The sequence below is a fragment of the Heptranchias perlo genome, chromosome 12, assembly GCF_035084215.1.
Source record: "Heptranchias perlo isolate sHepPer1 chromosome 12, sHepPer1.hap1, whole genome shotgun sequence".
Classification (NCBI taxonomy): Eukaryota; Metazoa; Chordata; class Chondrichthyes; order Hexanchiformes; family Hexanchidae; genus Heptranchias; species Heptranchias perlo.
The window spans coordinates 67535135-67553010 of record NC_090336.1 but is presented as its reverse complement, the minus strand read 5'-3'; the positions used below and the strand labels follow the sequence as shown (position 1 = coordinate 67553010).

Below are 17876 nucleotides of genomic sequence, written 5' to 3'. Positions count from 1 at the left end.
AAAATACTGCAGCGATGCGGTGCCGGCGATGGTTGTTTGCATGTCGCCCTTCAAGGGAAATGTCCCGCCTCCAGTTGTTGCTGTAGCAATATATACACGCGCGTTGTCGTGGTAATATAGAACTGCAAGTTGCCGTTGTCGTGGTCGTTTCGAATCAGCACAAAGCAGGTGCACTCCCTGGAATGTCACACCTGCGTCCCAGAAAACAGGTCTCCTGGTCAAAGCAGTCCCGCCCCGCCCTGGGATTAACGTGACAATGGACAGGGCCCAGTCAGGGAGCAGCTTGAGAGACATCTTTCAATAGGCACTTCTGAAACATTAACGCCTTGTTTCTTTCGACAGTTTAACCAGCCTTTAACACGTCTTGTGTTTTTATTTCCCATTTCCAGCCAGCCAGCCCAGCCAGCCGAGCCAGCATCTGCAGTATTTTCTTTTGATTGGTCTTGCCTGCTGTGGAATGAACGTTTAAACACGAGCTGCTGATTGTCAGCACCTCACCTCTTTCTCAATTGGCCGTTGCAATCTCACTCACTCGCTGTGAGACACGTCACGTCACGTCACTAGTTTTCTTTAAAGCGGTTTCCTTCCACGGCAGTGAGTTAGTGACTGAGACTGACTGACGGAGGTCCGTTGAGACACCACCTTCTCCCATCTGATCGGTGGCCGACTGGCAAATTTACCAATCTGTCAAGCAATCCTAGCAAGAAAGGAAAAAACGGCAACTTCTTTAAACTGATCCACTGTTGCAATTAGAAACGGTGGCAAAAATGTGCCCAGAGTGGGAGAGAACGGCAGTGCTTCTAGACTGCTTTAGACACAGTCAGCCAGAGACCAAAGAGGGAGGGAAAACAGGAGCGGAGATCAATTCGCATCGAGCGCGTTATCGCTTCTCGGCCTTTTGGCGAAGATCAAGTGGTCAAGTGGGGGAAGGCAACCATTTGGAGCCTTCCTGCCATTGTATGCCGGGGGGATGCAGTCAGGGAGAAATCCCCTCGGGCAGAGTGTAGAGCTTTGGCTTGTAGAGCTTTGGCTTGATGTAATGTCACTGCAAGGAATCTGGAATGAATCTGTAAGGCAATAAGGCACCCCAGAGTGTCAGAAAAAAAAAAAAAAAAGTTTCTGTTCTTATCAGTTTAATATCTGATATGTCCCCTATCTGGGGACCAAATATTAAATTGATTTTTGGAACAGGGAGATGGAACAAGAGCTTGCTCCGTCCACTCCACGCATCGACCCAGTATTACAGTGTCTCTGGCAACGGTGCACCTCCCTGTGGGGAGATATTCAAAATGCTGAACGGATTTTTGGAGCCTGTATTATTACTCAGAATGCTGAGATATTGCAACTGTGGTTTTTTTGTTTACTCCTGGGATGGATGAGTGCCACTCCCTTTCTTCCTTTTCCCTCTTGCAGTTTTACCTTGGAGGGAAAGACGTCAGTCTCAGGTCACTTTTCAGGAAGCTGCAAGCCTGTGTATTGGGACGTGCCACCTTCCACAGACTTGGTCTCCTGACCTGAAACATTCAACTCCAGTTGTTGTGTGAAAAATTACTGCAGTTTTAAACTGGCAGTTCCAGAATTAATTGTTTCCAAGTCAGACATTTCCCGAAACAGAGAGCGCGAGAGAGACACAATGTTAACGTTCAAACTGCCACAAGCGAGAGGCGAAATAACTTCACGTTGCTGACTTTAAAAATGCGAGCAGACAGTGCGTGTGTGTTTGGAGGGAGTGCACTGTGAATGGCCACATTGGAAGCTGTGAGATCAAACTGTGCTGCTAACTGAGTGTTAAGGTGAGTAAAAGGCACTGGTTTGGGTGGAGCATTGCGCTCAGGATGGGAGATTTTCTTGAACGGTGCCAATTAATCTGCACCAGAAAATCATCCCCTGACCGGGATTCGAACCCGGGTCTCAACGAGTTTTAAATGTTGCGTCCTAACCACTAGACCACCAGGGGAGTTGCCCTCAATCCCCTGCAAACATATACAGAAGGCTGAACACATGGCTCCCTACAGTAGCAGCAGTGTCACCAGCAGAGGGCTTGAGTTGCCATTTCCACTTTGACACTCAGTCTTTTCACACTCAGTCAAATGGCAAACGTCTATTCAGGAGGTTATCGCTTCTCGGCTTTGGGACCGAATATTAAATTGAATTTTGCAACAGGGAGATGGAATAGGGGCTTGGCTCCGTCCACTCCACGCATCGACCCAGTATTGCAGTGTCTCTGGCAACGGTGCACCTCCCTGTGGGGAGATATTCAAAAGGAAAAACAGCTCTTTCCCAGCGTCTCTGTCCGTGTGTACGTATTATGACTGAGAATAAAGCTGATATATTGCACTTACTTTCTCAGCTCAGTGGTATTCTTTTCTTCTCCTGGGCTGAGTGCCGCTCGTTCGCTCGCTCGCTCGCTCGCTCGCACGCAGGCAGCGATTATAATTCAAACTGCAAAATAACTTAACTTTAAACAAGCAGGGTCTGAGTACAAATGAAAACTGCGCTCCTGGACTGGACGGACTGTCTGTTTGTCTCGGTGAGGAAAAGGCAGTGGTGGTGAGGGTGGAGCATTGCGCTCAGGAGGGGAGACTTTCTTTGAGTGGTGCCAATTAATCTGCACCAGAAAATCATCCCCCCGACCGGGATTGGAACCCGGGTCTCAACGATTTAAAAGGTTGCGTCCTCGACCACTGGGCCACCTGGGAACCGCCTGAGGAACCTGTCCGAGAGGCTGAGGACACGCACGCCTGCTCCACGAGCAGCAGCGACCAGCAGGGGGCCGACCGGCTGATCCTTCCCTTTCACAGGCAGGCTTCTGGCCCTCGATAAAACGCCAAAGGTGTTCAGAAGGAAGGCCTGGGGGGAGGGAGGGAGGGACGGCCATTGGAAATCAGCACAAAGCAGGTCCCCTGGAATCTCACACCTCCGACCCAGGAAACAGGTCTCCTGGTCAAAGCAGTCCAGCCATTAACGTGACAATGGACAGGGCCCCGGCAGCTTGAGACACATCTTTCTTTCGATATGCAAGTTCTTTTTAAAAAGGTTTCCTTCCACAGCAGCTCTGAGTGAGAGACTGACTGACATACGTACACACACACACACACACACACACACACACACAACACCGTCACCCATCCGATTGGTGGACCGCGGGGTCGACAATCTAACTTTTCGTTTCGATGCAGGGGAGAGCGCGAACGCAGTCCCCCACTACCACAAATTTTGCAGTCGAGTATCCCGCATTTGGGGACATCGCAGGCGTCAGCGCACACCCCAAGTGCAATGGGCTAGCCTCATCCTGGGAGATCCGCCTTCGGGATCACAGATTCTCCCCTGCCAGGTAAGTATGCCTTGGGTCGCCACACACTGCCACTAGACAGCATTCGCTACCTTTTACGATTGCAAGGGCAGGTTTTAAGAATCAAAACGTCCCTTCGCTCGCAACGTGCTGATGCTCTGAGAGATTAATTCCGCTCAAATATCGTACCGTATATCCGATGATACACTCTGGGAGAAAATACTGCAGCGATGCGGTGCCGGCGATGGTTGTTTGCATGTCGCCCTTCAAGGGAAATGTCCCGCCTCCAGTTGTTGCTGTAGCAATATATACACGCGCGTTGTCGTGGTAATATAGAACTGCAAGTTGCCGTTGTCGTGGTCGTTTCGAATCAGCACAAAGCAGGTGCACTCCCTGGAATGTCACACCTGCGTCCCAGAAAACAGGTCTCCTGGTCAAAGCAGTCCCGCCCCGCCCTGGGATTAACGTGACAATGGACAGGGCCCAGTCAGGGAGCAGCTTGAGAGACATCTTTCAATAGGCACTTCTGAAACATTAACGCCTTGTTTCTTTCGACAGTTTAACCAGCCTTTAACACGTCTTGTGTTTTTATTTCCCATTTCCAGCCAGCCAGCCCAGCCAGCCGAGCCAGCATCTGCAGTATTTTCTTTTGATTGGTCTTGCCTGCTGTGGAATGAACGTTTAAACACGAGCTGCTGATTGTCAGCACCTCACCTCTTTCTCAATTGGCCGTTGCAATCTCACTCACTCGCTGTGAGACACGTCACGTCACGTCACTAGTTTTCTTTAAAGCGGTTTCCTTCCACGGCAGTGAGTTAGTGACTGAGACTGACTGACGGAGGTCCGTTGAGACACCACCTTCTCCCATCTGATCGGTGGCCGACTGGCAAATTTACCAATCTGTCAAGCAATCCTAGCAAGAAAGGAAAAAACGGCAACTTCTTTAAACTGATCCACTGTTGCAATTAGAAACGGTGGCAAAAATGTGCCCAGAGTGGGAGAGAACGGCAGTGCTTCTAGACTGCTTTAGACACAGTCAGCCAGAGACCAAAGAGGGAGGGAAAACAGGAGCGGAGATCAATTCGCATCGAGCGCGTTATCGCTTCTCGGCCTTTTGGCGAAGATCAAGTGGTCAAGTGGGGGAAGGCAACCATTTGGAGCCTTCCTGCCATTGTATGCCGGGGGGATGCAGTCAGGGAGAAATCCCCTCGGGCAGAGTGTAGAGCTTTGGCTTGTAGAGCTTTGGCTTGATGTAATGTCACTGCAAGGAATCTGGAATGAATCTGTAAGGCAATAAGGCACCCCAGAGTGTCAGAAAAAAAAAAAAAAAAGTTTCTGTTCTTATCAGTTTAATATCTGATATGTCCCCTATCTGGGGACCAAATATTAAATTGATTTTTGGAACAGGGAGATGGAACAAGAGCTTGCTCCGTCCACTCCACGCATCGACCCAGTATTACAGTGTCTCTGGCAACGGTGCACCTCCCTGTGGGGAGATATTCAAAATGCTGAACGGATTTTTGGAGCCTGTATTATTACTCAGAATGCTGAGATATTGCAACTGTGGTTTTTTTGTTTACTCCTGGGATGGATGAGTGCCACTCCCTTTCTTCCTTTTCCCTCTTGCAGTTTTACCTTGGAGGGAAAGACGTCAGTCTCAGGTCACTTTTCAGGAAGCTGCAAGCCTGTGTATTGGGACGTGCCACCTTCCACAGACTTGGTCTCCTGACCTGAAACATTCAACTCCAGTTGTTGTGTGAAAAATTACTGCAGTTTTAAACTGGCAGTTCCAGAATTAATTGTTTCCAAGTCAGACATTTCCCGAAACAGAGAGCGCGAGAGAGACACAATGTTAACGTTCAAACTGCCACAAGCGAGAGGCGAAATAACTTCACGTTGCTGACTTTAAAAATGCGAGCAGACAGTGCGTGTGTGTTTGGAGGGAGTGCACTGTGAATGGCCACATTGGAAGCTGTGAGATCAAACTGTGCTGCTAACTGAGTGTTAAGGTGAGTAAAAGGCACTGGTTTGGGTGGAGCATTGCGCTCAGGATGGGAGATTTTCTTGAACGGTGCCAATTAATCTGCACCAGAAAATCATCCCCTGACCGGGATTCGAACCCGGGTCTCAACGAGTTTTAAATGTTGCGTCCTAACCACTAGACCACCAGGGGAGTTGCCCTCAATCCCCTGCAAACATATACAGAAGGCTGAACACATGGCTCCCTACAGTAGCAGCAGTGTCACCAGCAGAGGGCTTGAGTTGCCATTTCCACTTTGACACTCAGTCTTTTCACACTCAGTCAAATGGCAAACGTCTATTCAGGAGGTTATCGCTTCTCGGCTTTGGGACCGAATATTAAATTGAATTTTGCAACAGGGAGATGGAATAGGGGCTTGGCTCCGTCCACTCCACGCATCGACCCAGTATTGCAGTGTCTCTGGCAACGGTGCACCTCCCTGTGGGGAGATATTCAAAAGGAAAAACAGCTCTTTCCCAGCGTCTCTGTCCGTGTGTACGTATTATGACTGAGAATAAAGCTGATATATTGCACTTACTTTCTCAGCTCAGTGGTATTCTTTTCTTCTCCTGGGCTGAGTGCCGCTCGTTCGCTCGCTCGCTCGCTCGCTCGCACGCAGGCAGCGATTATAATTCAAACTGCAAAATAACTTAACTTTAAACAAGCAGGGTCTGAGTACAAATGAAAACTGCGCTCCTGGACTGGACGGACTGTCTGTTTGTCTCGGTGAGGAAAAGGCAGTGGTGGTGAGGGTGGAGCATTGCGCTCAGGAGGGGAGACTTTCTTTGAGTGGTGCCAATTAATCTGCACCAGAAAATCATCCCCCCGACCGGGATTGGAACCCGGGTCTCAACGATTTAAAAGGTTGCGTCCTCGACCACTGGGCCACCTGGGAACCGCCTGAGGAACCTGTCCGAGAGGCTGAGGACACGCACGCCTGCTCCACGAGCAGCAGCGACCAGCAGGGGGCCGACCGGCTGATCCTTCCCTTTCACAGGCAGGCTTCTGGCCCTCGATAAAACGCCAAAGGTGTTCAGAAGGAAGGCCTGGGGGGAGGGAGGGAGGGACGGCCATTGGAAATCAGCACAAAGCAGGTCCCCTGGAATCTCACACCTCCGACCCAGGAAACAGGTCTCCTGGTCAAAGCAGTCCAGCCATTAACGTGACAATGGACAGGGCCCCGGCAGCTTGAGACACATCTTTCTTTCGATATGCAAGTTCTTTTTAAAAAGGTTTCCTTCCACAGCAGCTCTGAGTGAGAGACTGACTGACATACGTACACACACACACACACACACACACACACACACAACACCGTCACCCATCCGATTGGTGGACCGCGGGGTCGACAATCTAACTTTTCGTTTCGATGCAGGGGAGAGCGCGAACGCAGTCCCCCACTACCACAAATTTTGCAGTCGAGTATCCCGCATTTGGGGACATCGCAGGCGTCAGCGCACACCCCAAGTGCAATGGGCTAGCCTCATCCTGGGAGATCCGCCTTCGGGATCACAGATTCTCCCCTGCCAGGTAAGTATGCCTTGGGTCGCCACACACTGCCACTAGACAGCATTCGCTACCTTTTACGATTGCAAGGGCAGGTTTTAAGAATCAAAACGTCCCTTCGCTCGCAACGTGCTGATGCTCTGAGAGATTAATTCCGCTCAAATATCGTACCGTATATCCGATGATACACTCTGGGAGAAAATACTGCAGCGATGCGGTGCCGGCGATGGTTGTTTGCATGTCGCCCTTCAAGGGAAATGTCCCGCCTCCAGTTGTTGCTGTAGCAATATATACACGCGCGTTGTCGTGGTAATATAGAACTGCAAGTTGCCGTTGTCGTGGTCGTTTCGAATCAGCACAAAGCAGGTGCACTCCCTGGAATGTCACACCTGCGTCCCAGAAAACAGGTCTCCTGGTCAAAGCAGTCCCGCCCCGCCCTGGGATTAACGTGACAATGGACAGGGCCCAGTCAGGGAGCAGCTTGAGAGACATCTTTCAATAGGCACTTCTGAAACATTAACGCCTTGTTTCTTTCGACAGTTTAACCAGCCTTTAACACGTCTTGTGTTTTTATTTCCCATTTCCAGCCAGCCAGCCCAGCCAGCCGAGCCAGCATCTGCAGTATTTTCTTTTGATTGGTCTTGCCTGCTGTGGAATGAACGTTTAAACACGAGCTGCTGATTGTCAGCACCTCACCTCTTTCTCAATTGGCCGTTGCAATCTCACTCACTCGCTGTGAGACACGTCACGTCACGTCACTAGTTTTCTTTAAAGCGGTTTCCTTCCACGGCAGTGAGTTAGTGACTGAGACTGACTGACGGAGGTCCGTTGAGACACCACCTTCTCCCATCTGATCGGTGGCCGACTGGCAAATTTACCAATCTGTCAAGCAATCCTAGCAAGAAAGGAAAAAACGGCAACTTCTTTAAACTGATCCACTGTTGCAATTAGAAACGGTGGCAAAAATGTGCCCAGAGTGGGAGAGAACGGCAGTGCTTCTAGACTGCTTTAGACACAGTCAGCCAGAGACCAAAGAGGGAGGGAAAACAGGAGCGGAGATCAATTCGCATCGAGCGCGTTATCGCTTCTCGGCCTTTTGGCGAAGATCAAGTGGTCAAGTGGGGGAAGGCAACCATTTGGAGCCTTCCTGCCATTGTATGCCGGGGGGATGCAGTCAGGGAGAAATCCCCTCGGGCAGAGTGTAGAGCTTTGGCTTGTAGAGCTTTGGCTTGATGTAATGTCACTGCAAGGAATCTGGAATGAATCTGTAAGGCAATAAGGCACCCCAGAGTGTCAGAAAAAAAAAAAAAAAAGTTTCTGTTCTTATCAGTTTAATATCTGATATGTCCCCTATCTGGGGACCAAATATTAAATTGATTTTTGGAACAGGGAGATGGAACAAGAGCTTGCTCCGTCCACTCCACGCATCGACCCAGTATTACAGTGTCTCTGGCAACGGTGCACCTCCCTGTGGGGAGATATTCAAAATGCTGAACGGATTTTTGGAGCCTGTATTATTACTCAGAATGCTGAGATATTGCAACTGTGGTTTTTTTGTTTACTCCTGGGATGGATGAGTGCCACTCCCTTTCTTCCTTTTCCCTCTTGCAGTTTTACCTTGGAGGGAAAGACGTCAGTCTCAGGTCACTTTTCAGGAAGCTGCAAGCCTGTGTATTGGGACGTGCCACCTTCCACAGACTTGGTCTCCTGACCTGAAACATTCAACTCCAGTTGTTGTGTGAAAAATTACTGCAGTTTTAAACTGGCAGTTCCAGAATTAATTGTTTCCAAGTCAGACATTTCCCGAAACAGAGAGCGCGAGAGAGACACAATGTTAACGTTCAAACTGCCACAAGCGAGAGGCGAAATAACTTCACGTTGCTGACTTTAAAAATGCGAGCAGACAGTGCGTGTGTGTTTGGAGGGAGTGCACTGTGAATGGCCACATTGGAAGCTGTGAGATCAAACTGTGCTGCTAACTGAGTGTTAAGGTGAGTAAAAGGCACTGGTTTGGGTGGAGCATTGCGCTCAGGATGGGAGATTTTCTTGAACGGTGCCAATTAATCTGCACCAGAAAATCATCCCCTGACCGGGATTCGAACCCGGGTCTCAACGAGTTTTAAATGTTGCGTCCTAACCACTAGACCACCAGGGGAGTTGCCCTCAATCCCCTGCAAACATATACAGAAGGCTGAACACATGGCTCCCTACAGTAGCAGCAGTGTCACCAGCAGAGGGCTTGAGTTGCCATTTCCACTTTGACACTCAGTCTTTTCACACTCAGTCAAATGGCAAACGTCTATTCAGGAGGTTATCGCTTCTCGGCTTTGGGACCGAATATTAAATTGAATTTTGCAACAGGGAGATGGAATAGGGGCTTGGCTCCGTCCACTCCACGCATCGACCCAGTATTGCAGTGTCTCTGGCAACGGTGCACCTCCCTGTGGGGAGATATTCAAAAGGAAAAACAGCTCTTTCCCAGCGTCTCTGTCCGTGTGTACGTATTATGACTGAGAATAAAGCTGATATATTGCACTTACTTTCTCAGCTCAGTGGTATTCTTTTCTTCTCCTGGGCTGAGTGCCGCTCGTTCGCTCGCTCGCTCGCTCGCTCGCACGCAGGCAGCGATTATAATTCAAACTGCAAAATAACTTAACTTTAAACAAGCAGGGTCTGAGTACAAATGAAAACTGCGCTCCTGGACTGGACGGACTGTCTGTTTGTCTCGGTGAGGAAAAGGCAGTGGTGGTGAGGGTGGAGCATTGCGCTCAGGAGGGGAGACTTTCTTTGAGTGGTGCCAATTAATCTGCACCAGAAAATCATCCCCCCGACCGGGATTGGAACCCGGGTCTCAACGATTTAAAAGGTTGCGTCCTCGACCACTGGGCCACCTGGGAACCGCCTGAGGAACCTGTCCGAGAGGCTGAGGACACGCACGCCTGCTCCACGAGCAGCAGCGACCAGCAGGGGGCCGACCGGCTGATCCTTCCCTTTCACAGGCAGGCTTCTGGCCCTCGATAAAACGCCAAAGGTGTTCAGAAGGAAGGCCTGGGGGGAGGGAGGGAGGGACGGCCATTGGAAATCAGCACAAAGCAGGTCCCCTGGAATCTCACACCTCCGACCCAGGAAACAGGTCTCCTGGTCAAAGCAGTCCAGCCATTAACGTGACAATGGACAGGGCCCCGGCAGCTTGAGACACATCTTTCTTTCGATATGCAAGTTCTTTTTAAAAAGGTTTCCTTCCACAGCAGCTCTGAGTGAGAGACTGACTGACATACGTACACACACACACACACACACACACACACACACAACACCGTCACCCATCCGATTGGTGGACCGCGGGGTCGACAATCTAACTTTTCGTTTCGATGCAGGGGAGAGCGCGAACGCAGTCCCCCACTACCACAAATTTTGCAGTCGAGTATCCCGCATTTGGGGACATCGCAGGCGTCAGCGCACACCCCAAGTGCAATGGGCTAGCCTCATCCTGGGAGATCCGCCTTCGGGATCACAGATTCTCCCCTGCCAGGTAAGTATGCCTTGGGTCGCCACACACTGCCACTAGACAGCATTCGCTACCTTTTACGATTGCAAGGGCAGGTTTTAAGAATCAAAACGTCCCTTCGCTCGCAACGTGCTGATGCTCTGAGAGATTAATTCCGCTCAAATATCGTACCGTATATCCGATGATACACTCTGGGAGAAAATACTGCAGCGATGCGGTGCCGGCGATGGTTGTTTGCATGTCGCCCTTCAAGGGAAATGTCCCGCCTCCAGTTGTTGCTGTAGCAATATATACACGCGCGTTGTCGTGGTAATATAGAACTGCAAGTTGCCGTTGTCGTGGTCGTTTCGAATCAGCACAAAGCAGGTGCACTCCCTGGAATGTCACACCTGCGTCCCAGAAAACAGGTCTCCTGGTCAAAGCAGTCCCGCCCCGCCCTGGGATTAACGTGACAATGGACAGGGCCCAGTCAGGGAGCAGCTTGAGAGACATCTTTCAATAGGCACTTCTGAAACATTAACGCCTTGTTTCTTTCGACAGTTTAACCAGCCTTTAACACGTCTTGTGTTTTTATTTCCCATTTCCAGCCAGCCAGCCCAGCCAGCCGAGCCAGCATCTGCAGTATTTTCTTTTGATTGGTCTTGCCTGCTGTGGAATGAACGTTTAAACACGAGCTGCTGATTGTCAGCACCTCACCTCTTTCTCAATTGGCCGTTGCAATCTCACTCACTCGCTGTGAGACACGTCACGTCACGTCACTAGTTTTCTTTAAAGCGGTTTCCTTCCACGGCAGTGAGTTAGTGACTGAGACTGACTGACGGAGGTCCGTTGAGACACCACCTTCTCCCATCTGATCGGTGGCCGACTGGCAAATTTACCAATCTGTCAAGCAATCCTAGCAAGAAAGGAAAAAACGGCAACTTCTTTAAACTGATCCACTGTTGCAATTAGAAACGGTGGCAAAAATGTGCCCAGAGTGGGAGAGAACGGCAGTGCTTCTAGACTGCTTTAGACACAGTCAGCCAGAGACCAAAGAGGGAGGGAAAACAGGAGCGGAGATCAATTCGCATCGAGCGCGTTATCGCTTCTCGGCCTTTTGGCGAAGATCAAGTGGTCAAGTGGGGGAAGGCAACCATTTGGAGCCTTCCTGCCATTGTATGCCGGGGGGATGCAGTCAGGGAGAAATCCCCTCGGGCAGAGTGTAGAGCTTTGGCTTGTAGAGCTTTGGCTTGATGTAATGTCACTGCAAGGAATCTGGAATGAATCTGTAAGGCAATAAGGCACCCCAGAGTGTCAGAAAAAAAAAAAAAAAAGTTTCTGTTCTTATCAGTTTAATATCTGATATGTCCCCTATCTGGGGACCAAATATTAAATTGATTTTTGGAACAGGGAGATGGAACAAGAGCTTGCTCCGTCCACTCCACGCATCGACCCAGTATTACAGTGTCTCTGGCAACGGTGCACCTCCCTGTGGGGAGATATTCAAAATGCTGAACGGATTTTTGGAGCCTGTATTATTACTCAGAATGCTGAGATATTGCAACTGTGGTTTTTTTGTTTACTCCTGGGATGGATGAGTGCCACTCCCTTTCTTCCTTTTCCCTCTTGCAGTTTTACCTTGGAGGGAAAGACGTCAGTCTCAGGTCACTTTTCAGGAAGCTGCAAGCCTGTGTATTGGGACGTGCCACCTTCCACAGACTTGGTCTCCTGACCTGAAACATTCAACTCCAGTTGTTGTGTGAAAAATTACTGCAGTTTTAAACTGGCAGTTCCAGAATTAATTGTTTCCAAGTCAGACATTTCCCGAAACAGAGAGCGCGAGAGAGACACAATGTTAACGTTCAAACTGCCACAAGCGAGAGGCGAAATAACTTCACGTTGCTGACTTTAAAAATGCGAGCAGACAGTGCGTGTGTGTTTGGAGGGAGTGCACTGTGAATGGCCACATTGGAAGCTGTGAGATCAAACTGTGCTGCTAACTGAGTGTTAAGGTGAGTAAAAGGCACTGGTTTGGGTGGAGCATTGCGCTCAGGATGGGAGATTTTCTTGAACGGTGCCAATTAATCTGCACCAGAAAATCATCCCCTGACCGGGATTCGAACCCGGGTCTCAACGAGTTTTAAATGTTGCGTCCTAACCACTAGACCACCAGGGGAGTTGCCCTCAATCCCCTGCAAACATATACAGAAGGCTGAACACATGGCTCCCTACAGTAGCAGCAGTGTCACCAGCAGAGGGCTTGAGTTGCCATTTCCACTTTGACACTCAGTCTTTTCACACTCAGTCAAATGGCAAACGTCTATTCAGGAGGTTATCGCTTCTCGGCTTTGGGACCGAATATTAAATTGAATTTTGCAACAGGGAGATGGAATAGGGGCTTGGCTCCGTCCACTCCACGCATCGACCCAGTATTGCAGTGTCTCTGGCAACGGTGCACCTCCCTGTGGGGAGATATTCAAAAGGAAAAACAGCTCTTTCCCAGCGTCTCTGTCCGTGTGTACGTATTATGACTGAGAATAAAGCTGATATATTGCACTTACTTTCTCAGCTCAGTGGTATTCTTTTCTTCTCCTGGGCTGAGTGCCGCTCGTTCGCTCGCTCGCTCGCTCGCTCGCACGCAGGCAGCGATTATAATTCAAACTGCAAAATAACTTAACTTTAAACAAGCAGGGTCTGAGTACAAATGAAAACTGCGCTCCTGGACTGGACGGACTGTCTGTTTGTCTCGGTGAGGAAAAGGCAGTGGTGGTGAGGGTGGAGCATTGCGCTCAGGAGGGGAGACTTTCTTTGAGTGGTGCCAATTAATCTGCACCAGAAAATCATCCCCCCGACCGGGATTGGAACCCGGGTCTCAACGATTTAAAAGGTTGCGTCCTCGACCACTGGGCCACCTGGGAACCGCCTGAGGAACCTGTCCGAGAGGCTGAGGACACGCACGCCTGCTCCACGAGCAGCAGCGACCAGCAGGGGGCCGACCGGCTGATCCTTCCCTTTCACAGGCAGGCTTCTGGCCCTCGATAAAACGCCAAAGGTGTTCAGAAGGAAGGCCTGGGGGGAGGGAGGGAGGGACGGCCATTGGAAATCAGCACAAAGCAGGTCCCCTGGAATCTCACACCTCCGACCCAGGAAACAGGTCTCCTGGTCAAAGCAGTCCAGCCATTAACGTGACAATGGACAGGGCCCCGGCAGCTTGAGACACATCTTTCTTTCGATATGCAAGTTCTTTTTAAAAAGGTTTCCTTCCACAGCAGCTCTGAGTGAGAGACTGACTGACATACGTACACACACACACACACACACACACACACACACAACACCGTCACCCATCCGATTGGTGGACCGCGGGGTCGACAATCTAACTTTTCGTTTCGATGCAGGGGAGAGCGCGAACGCAGTCCCCCACTACCACAAATTTTGCAGTCGAGTATCCCGCATTTGGGGACATCGCAGGCGTCAGCGCACACCCCAAGTGCAATGGGCTAGCCTCATCCTGGGAGATCCGCCTTCGGGATCACAGATTCTCCCCTGCCAGGTAAGTATGCCTTGGGTCGCCACACACTGCCACTAGACAGCATTCGCTACCTTTTACGATTGCAAGGGCAGGTTTTAAGAATCAAAACGTCCCTTCGCTCGCAACGTGCTGATGCTCTGAGAGATTAATTCCGCTCAAATATCGTACCGTATATCCGATGATACACTCTGGGAGAAAATACTGCAGCGATGCGGTGCCGGCGATGGTTGTTTGCATGTCGCCCTTCAAGGGAAATGTCCCGCCTCCAGTTGTTGCTGTAGCAATATATACACGCGCGTTGTCGTGGTAATATAGAACTGCAAGTTGCCGTTGTCGTGGTCGTTTCGAATCAGCACAAAGCAGGTGCACTCCCTGGAATGTCACACCTGCGTCCCAGAAAACAGGTCTCCTGGTCAAAGCAGTCCCGCCCCGCCCTGGGATTAACGTGACAATGGACAGGGCCCAGTCAGGGAGCAGCTTGAGAGACATCTTTCAATAGGCACTTCTGAAACATTAACGCCTTGTTTCTTTCGACAGTTTAACCAGCCTTTAACACGTCTTGTGTTTTTATTTCCCATTTCCAGCCAGCCAGCCCAGCCAGCCGAGCCAGCATCTGCAGTATTTTCTTTTGATTGGTCTTGCCTGCTGTGGAATGAACGTTTAAACACGAGCTGCTGATTGTCAGCACCTCACCTCTTTCTCAATTGGCCGTTGCAATCTCACTCACTCGCTGTGAGACACGTCACGTCACGTCACTAGTTTTCTTTAAAGCGGTTTCCTTCCACGGCAGTGAGTTAGTGACTGAGACTGACTGACGGAGGTCCGTTGAGACGCCACCTTCTCCCATCTGATCGGTGGCCGACTGGCAAATTTACCAATCTGTCAAGCAATCCTAGCAAGAAAGGAAAAAACGGCAACTTCTTTAAACTGATCCACTGTTGCAATTAGAAACGGTGGCAAAAATGTGCCCAGAGTGGGAGAGAACGGCAGTGCTTCTAGACTGCTTTAGACACAGTCAGCCAGAGACCAAAGAGGGAGGGAAAACAGGAGCGGAGATCAATTCGCATCGAGCGCGTTATCGCTTCTCGGCCTTTTGGCGAAGATCAAGTGGTCAAGTGGGGGAAGGCAACCATTTGGAGCCTTCCTGCCATTGTATGCCGGGGGGATGCAGTCAGGGAGAAATCCCCTCGGGCAGAGTGTAGAGCTTTGGCTTGTAGAGCTTTGGCTTGATGTAATGTCACTGCAAGGAATCTGGAATGAATCTGTAAGGCAATAAGGCACCCCAGAGTGTCAGAAAAAAAAAAAAAAAAGTTTCTGTTCTTATCAGTTTAATATCTGATATGTCCCCTATCTGGGGACCAAATATTAAATTGATTTTTGGAACAGGGAGATGGAACAAGAGCTTGCTCCGTCCACTCCACGCATCGACCCAGTATTACAGTGTCTCTGGCAACGGTGCACCTCCCTGTGGGGAGATATTCAAAATGCTGAACGGATTTTTGGAGCCTGTATTATTACTCAGAATGCTGAGATATTGCAACTGTGGTTTTTTTGTTTACTCCTGGGATGGATGAGTGCCACTCCCTTTCTTCCTTTTCCCTCTTGCAGTTTTACCTTGGAGGGAAAGACGTCAGTCTCAGGTCACTTTTCAGGAAGCTGCAAGCCTGTGTATTGGGACGTGCCACCTTCCACAGACTTGGTCTCCTGACCTGAAACATTCAACTCCAGTTGTTGTGTGAAAAATTACTGCAGTTTTAAACTGGCAGTTCCAGAATTAATTGTTTCCAAGTCAGACATTTCCCGAAACAGAGAGCGCGAGAGAGACACAATGTTAACGTTCAAACTGCCACAAGCGAGAGGCGAAATAACTTCACGTTGCTGACTTTAAAAATGCGAGCAGACAGTGCGTGTGTGTTTGGAGGGAGTGCACTGTGAATGGCCACATTGGAAGCTGTGAGATCAAACTGTGCTGCTAACTGAGTGTTAAGGTGAGTAAAAGGCACTGGTTTGGGTGGAGCATTGCGCTCAGGATGGGAGATTTTCTTGAACGGTGCCAATTAATCTGCACCAGAAAATCATCCCCTGACCGGGATTCGAACCCGGGTCTCAACGAGTTTTAAATGTTGCGTCCTAACCACTAGACCACCAGGGGAGTTGCCCTCAATCCCCTGCAAACATATACAGAAGGCTGAACACATGGCTCCCTACAGTAGCAGCAGTGTCACCAGCAGAGGGCTTGAGTTGCCATTTCCACTTTGACACTCAGTCTTTTCACACTCAGTCAAATGGCAAACGTCTATTCAGGAGGTTATCGCTTCTCGGCTTTGGGACCGAATATTAAATTGAATTTTGCAACAGGGAGATGGAATAGGGGCTTGGCTCCGTCCACTCCACGCATCGACCCAGTATTGCAGTGTCTCTGGCAACGGTGCACCTCCCTGTGGGGAGATATTCAAAAGGAAAAACAGCTCTTTCCCAGCGTCTCTGTCCGTGTGTACGTATTATGACTGAGAATAAAGCTGATATATTGCACTTACTTTCTCAGCTCAGTGGTATTCTTTTCTTCTCCTGGGCTGAGTGCCGCTCGTTCGCTCGCTCGCTCGCTCGCTCGCACGCAGGCAGCGATTATAATTCAAACTGCAAAATAACTTAACTTTAAACAAGCAGGGTCTGAGTACAAATGAAAACTGCGCTCCTGGACTGGACGGACTGTCTGTTTGTCTCGGTGAGGAAAAGGCAGTGGTGGTGAGGGTGGAGCATTGCGCTCAGGAGGGGAGACTTTCTTTGAGTGGTGCCAATTAATCTGCACCAGAAAATCATCCCCCCGACCGGGATTGGAACCCGGGTCTCAACGATTTAAAAGGTTGCGTCCTCGACCACTGGGCCACCTGGGAACCGCCTGAGGAACCTGTCCGAGAGGCTGAGGACACGCACGCCTGCTCCACGAGCAGCAGCGACCAGCAGGGGGCCGACCGGCTGATCCTTCCCTTTCACAGGCAGGCTTCTGGCCCTCGATAAAACGCCAAAGGTGTTCAGAAGGAAGGCCTGGGGGGAGGGAGGGAGGGACGGCCATTGGAAATCAGCACAAAGCAGGTCCCCTGGAATCTCACACCTCCGACCCAGGAAACAGGTCTCCTGGTCAAAGCAGTCCAGCCATTAACGTGACAATGGACAGGGCCCCGGCAGCTTGAGACACATCTTTCTTTCGATATGCAAGTTCTTTTTAAAAAGGTTTCCTTCCACAGCAGCTCTGAGTGAGAGACTGACTGACATACGTACACACACACACACACACACACACACACACACAACACCGTCACCCATCCGATTGGTGGACCGCGGGGTCGACAATCTAACTTTTCGTTTCGATGCAGGGGAGAGCGCGAACGCAGTCCCCCACTACCACAAATTTTGCAGTCGAGTATCCCGCATTTGGGGACATCGCAGGCGTCAGCGCACACCCCAAGTGCAATGGGCTAGCCTCATCCTGGGAGATCCGCCTTCGGGATCACAGATTCTCCCCTGCCAGGTAAGTATGCCTTGGGTCGCCACACACTGCCACTAGACAGCATTCGCTACCTTTTACGATTGCAAGGGCAGGTTTTAAGAATCAAAACGTCCCTTCGCTCGCAACGTGCTGATGCTCTGAGAGATTAATTCCGCTCAAATATCGTACCGTATATCCGATGATACACTCTGGGAGAAAATACTGCAGCGATGCGGTGCCGGCGATGGTTGTTTGCATGTCGCCCTTCAAGGGAAATGTCCCGCCTCCAGTTGTTGCTGTAGCAATATATACACGCGCGTTGTCGTGGTAATATAGAACTGCAAGTTGCCGTTGTCGTGGTCGTTTCGAATCAGCACAAAGCAGGTGCACTCCCTGGAATGTCACACCTGCGTCCCAGAAAACAGGTCTCCTGGTCAAAGCAGTCCCGCCCCGCCCTGGGATTAACGTGACAATGGACAGGGCCCAGTCAGGGAGCAGCTTGAGAGACATCTTTCAATAGGCACTTCTGAAACATTAACGCCTTGTTTCTTT

At 50.1% G+C, this 17876-nt stretch overlaps 5 non-coding genes and 10 pseudogenes across 5 annotated transcripts; 10 read left to right on the top strand and 5 right to left on the bottom strand.

Annotated features, from left to right (window-relative positions):
- Positions 1–1065: 1065 nt before the first annotated feature.
- Positions 1066–1271, top strand: LOC137328845 (U2 spliceosomal RNA; annotated as a pseudogene).
- Positions 1272–2115: 844 nt separating this feature from the next.
- LOC137330287 (U2 spliceosomal RNA) lies at positions 2116–2244 on the top strand (annotated as a pseudogene).
- Positions 2245–3176: 932 nt separating this feature from the next.
- LOC137328660 (U1 spliceosomal RNA) lies at positions 3177–3342 on the bottom strand. The gene has a single exon (XR_010964815.1). It is a non-coding gene; the product is annotated as a U1 spliceosomal RNA (small nuclear RNA).
- Positions 3343–4573: 1231 nt separating this feature from the next.
- Positions 4574–4779, top strand: LOC137328844 (U2 spliceosomal RNA; annotated as a pseudogene).
- Positions 4780–5623: 844 nt separating this feature from the next.
- LOC137330286 (U2 spliceosomal RNA) lies at positions 5624–5752 on the top strand (annotated as a pseudogene).
- Positions 5753–6684: 932 nt separating this feature from the next.
- LOC137328544 (U1 spliceosomal RNA) lies at positions 6685–6850 on the bottom strand. The gene has a single exon (XR_010964801.1). It is a non-coding gene; the product is annotated as a U1 spliceosomal RNA (small nuclear RNA).
- A 1231-nt stretch (positions 6851–8081) lies between these two features.
- Positions 8082–8287, top strand: LOC137328843 (U2 spliceosomal RNA; annotated as a pseudogene).
- An 844-nt stretch (positions 8288–9131) lies between these two features.
- LOC137330285 (U2 spliceosomal RNA) lies at positions 9132–9260 on the top strand (annotated as a pseudogene).
- Positions 9261–10192: 932 nt separating this feature from the next.
- LOC137328428 (U1 spliceosomal RNA) lies at positions 10193–10358 on the bottom strand. Its single transcript, XR_010964789.1, has one exon. It is a non-coding gene; the product is annotated as a U1 spliceosomal RNA (small nuclear RNA).
- Positions 10359–11589: 1231 nt separating this feature from the next.
- Positions 11590–11795, top strand: LOC137328842 (U2 spliceosomal RNA; annotated as a pseudogene).
- An 844-nt stretch (positions 11796–12639) lies between these two features.
- On the top strand, positions 12640–12768 carry LOC137330284 (U2 spliceosomal RNA; annotated as a pseudogene).
- Positions 12769–13700: 932 nt separating this feature from the next.
- On the bottom strand, positions 13701–13866 carry LOC137328310 (U1 spliceosomal RNA). Its single transcript, XR_010964775.1, has one exon. It is a non-coding gene; the product is annotated as a U1 spliceosomal RNA (small nuclear RNA).
- A 1231-nt stretch (positions 13867–15097) lies between these two features.
- Positions 15098–15303, top strand: LOC137328841 (U2 spliceosomal RNA; annotated as a pseudogene).
- An 844-nt stretch (positions 15304–16147) lies between these two features.
- On the top strand, positions 16148–16276 carry LOC137330283 (U2 spliceosomal RNA; annotated as a pseudogene).
- A 932-nt stretch (positions 16277–17208) lies between these two features.
- On the bottom strand, positions 17209–17374 carry LOC137328192 (U1 spliceosomal RNA). The gene has a single exon (XR_010964679.1). It is a non-coding gene; the product is annotated as a U1 spliceosomal RNA (small nuclear RNA).
- Between the last annotated feature and the right edge of the window lie 502 nt (positions 17375–17876).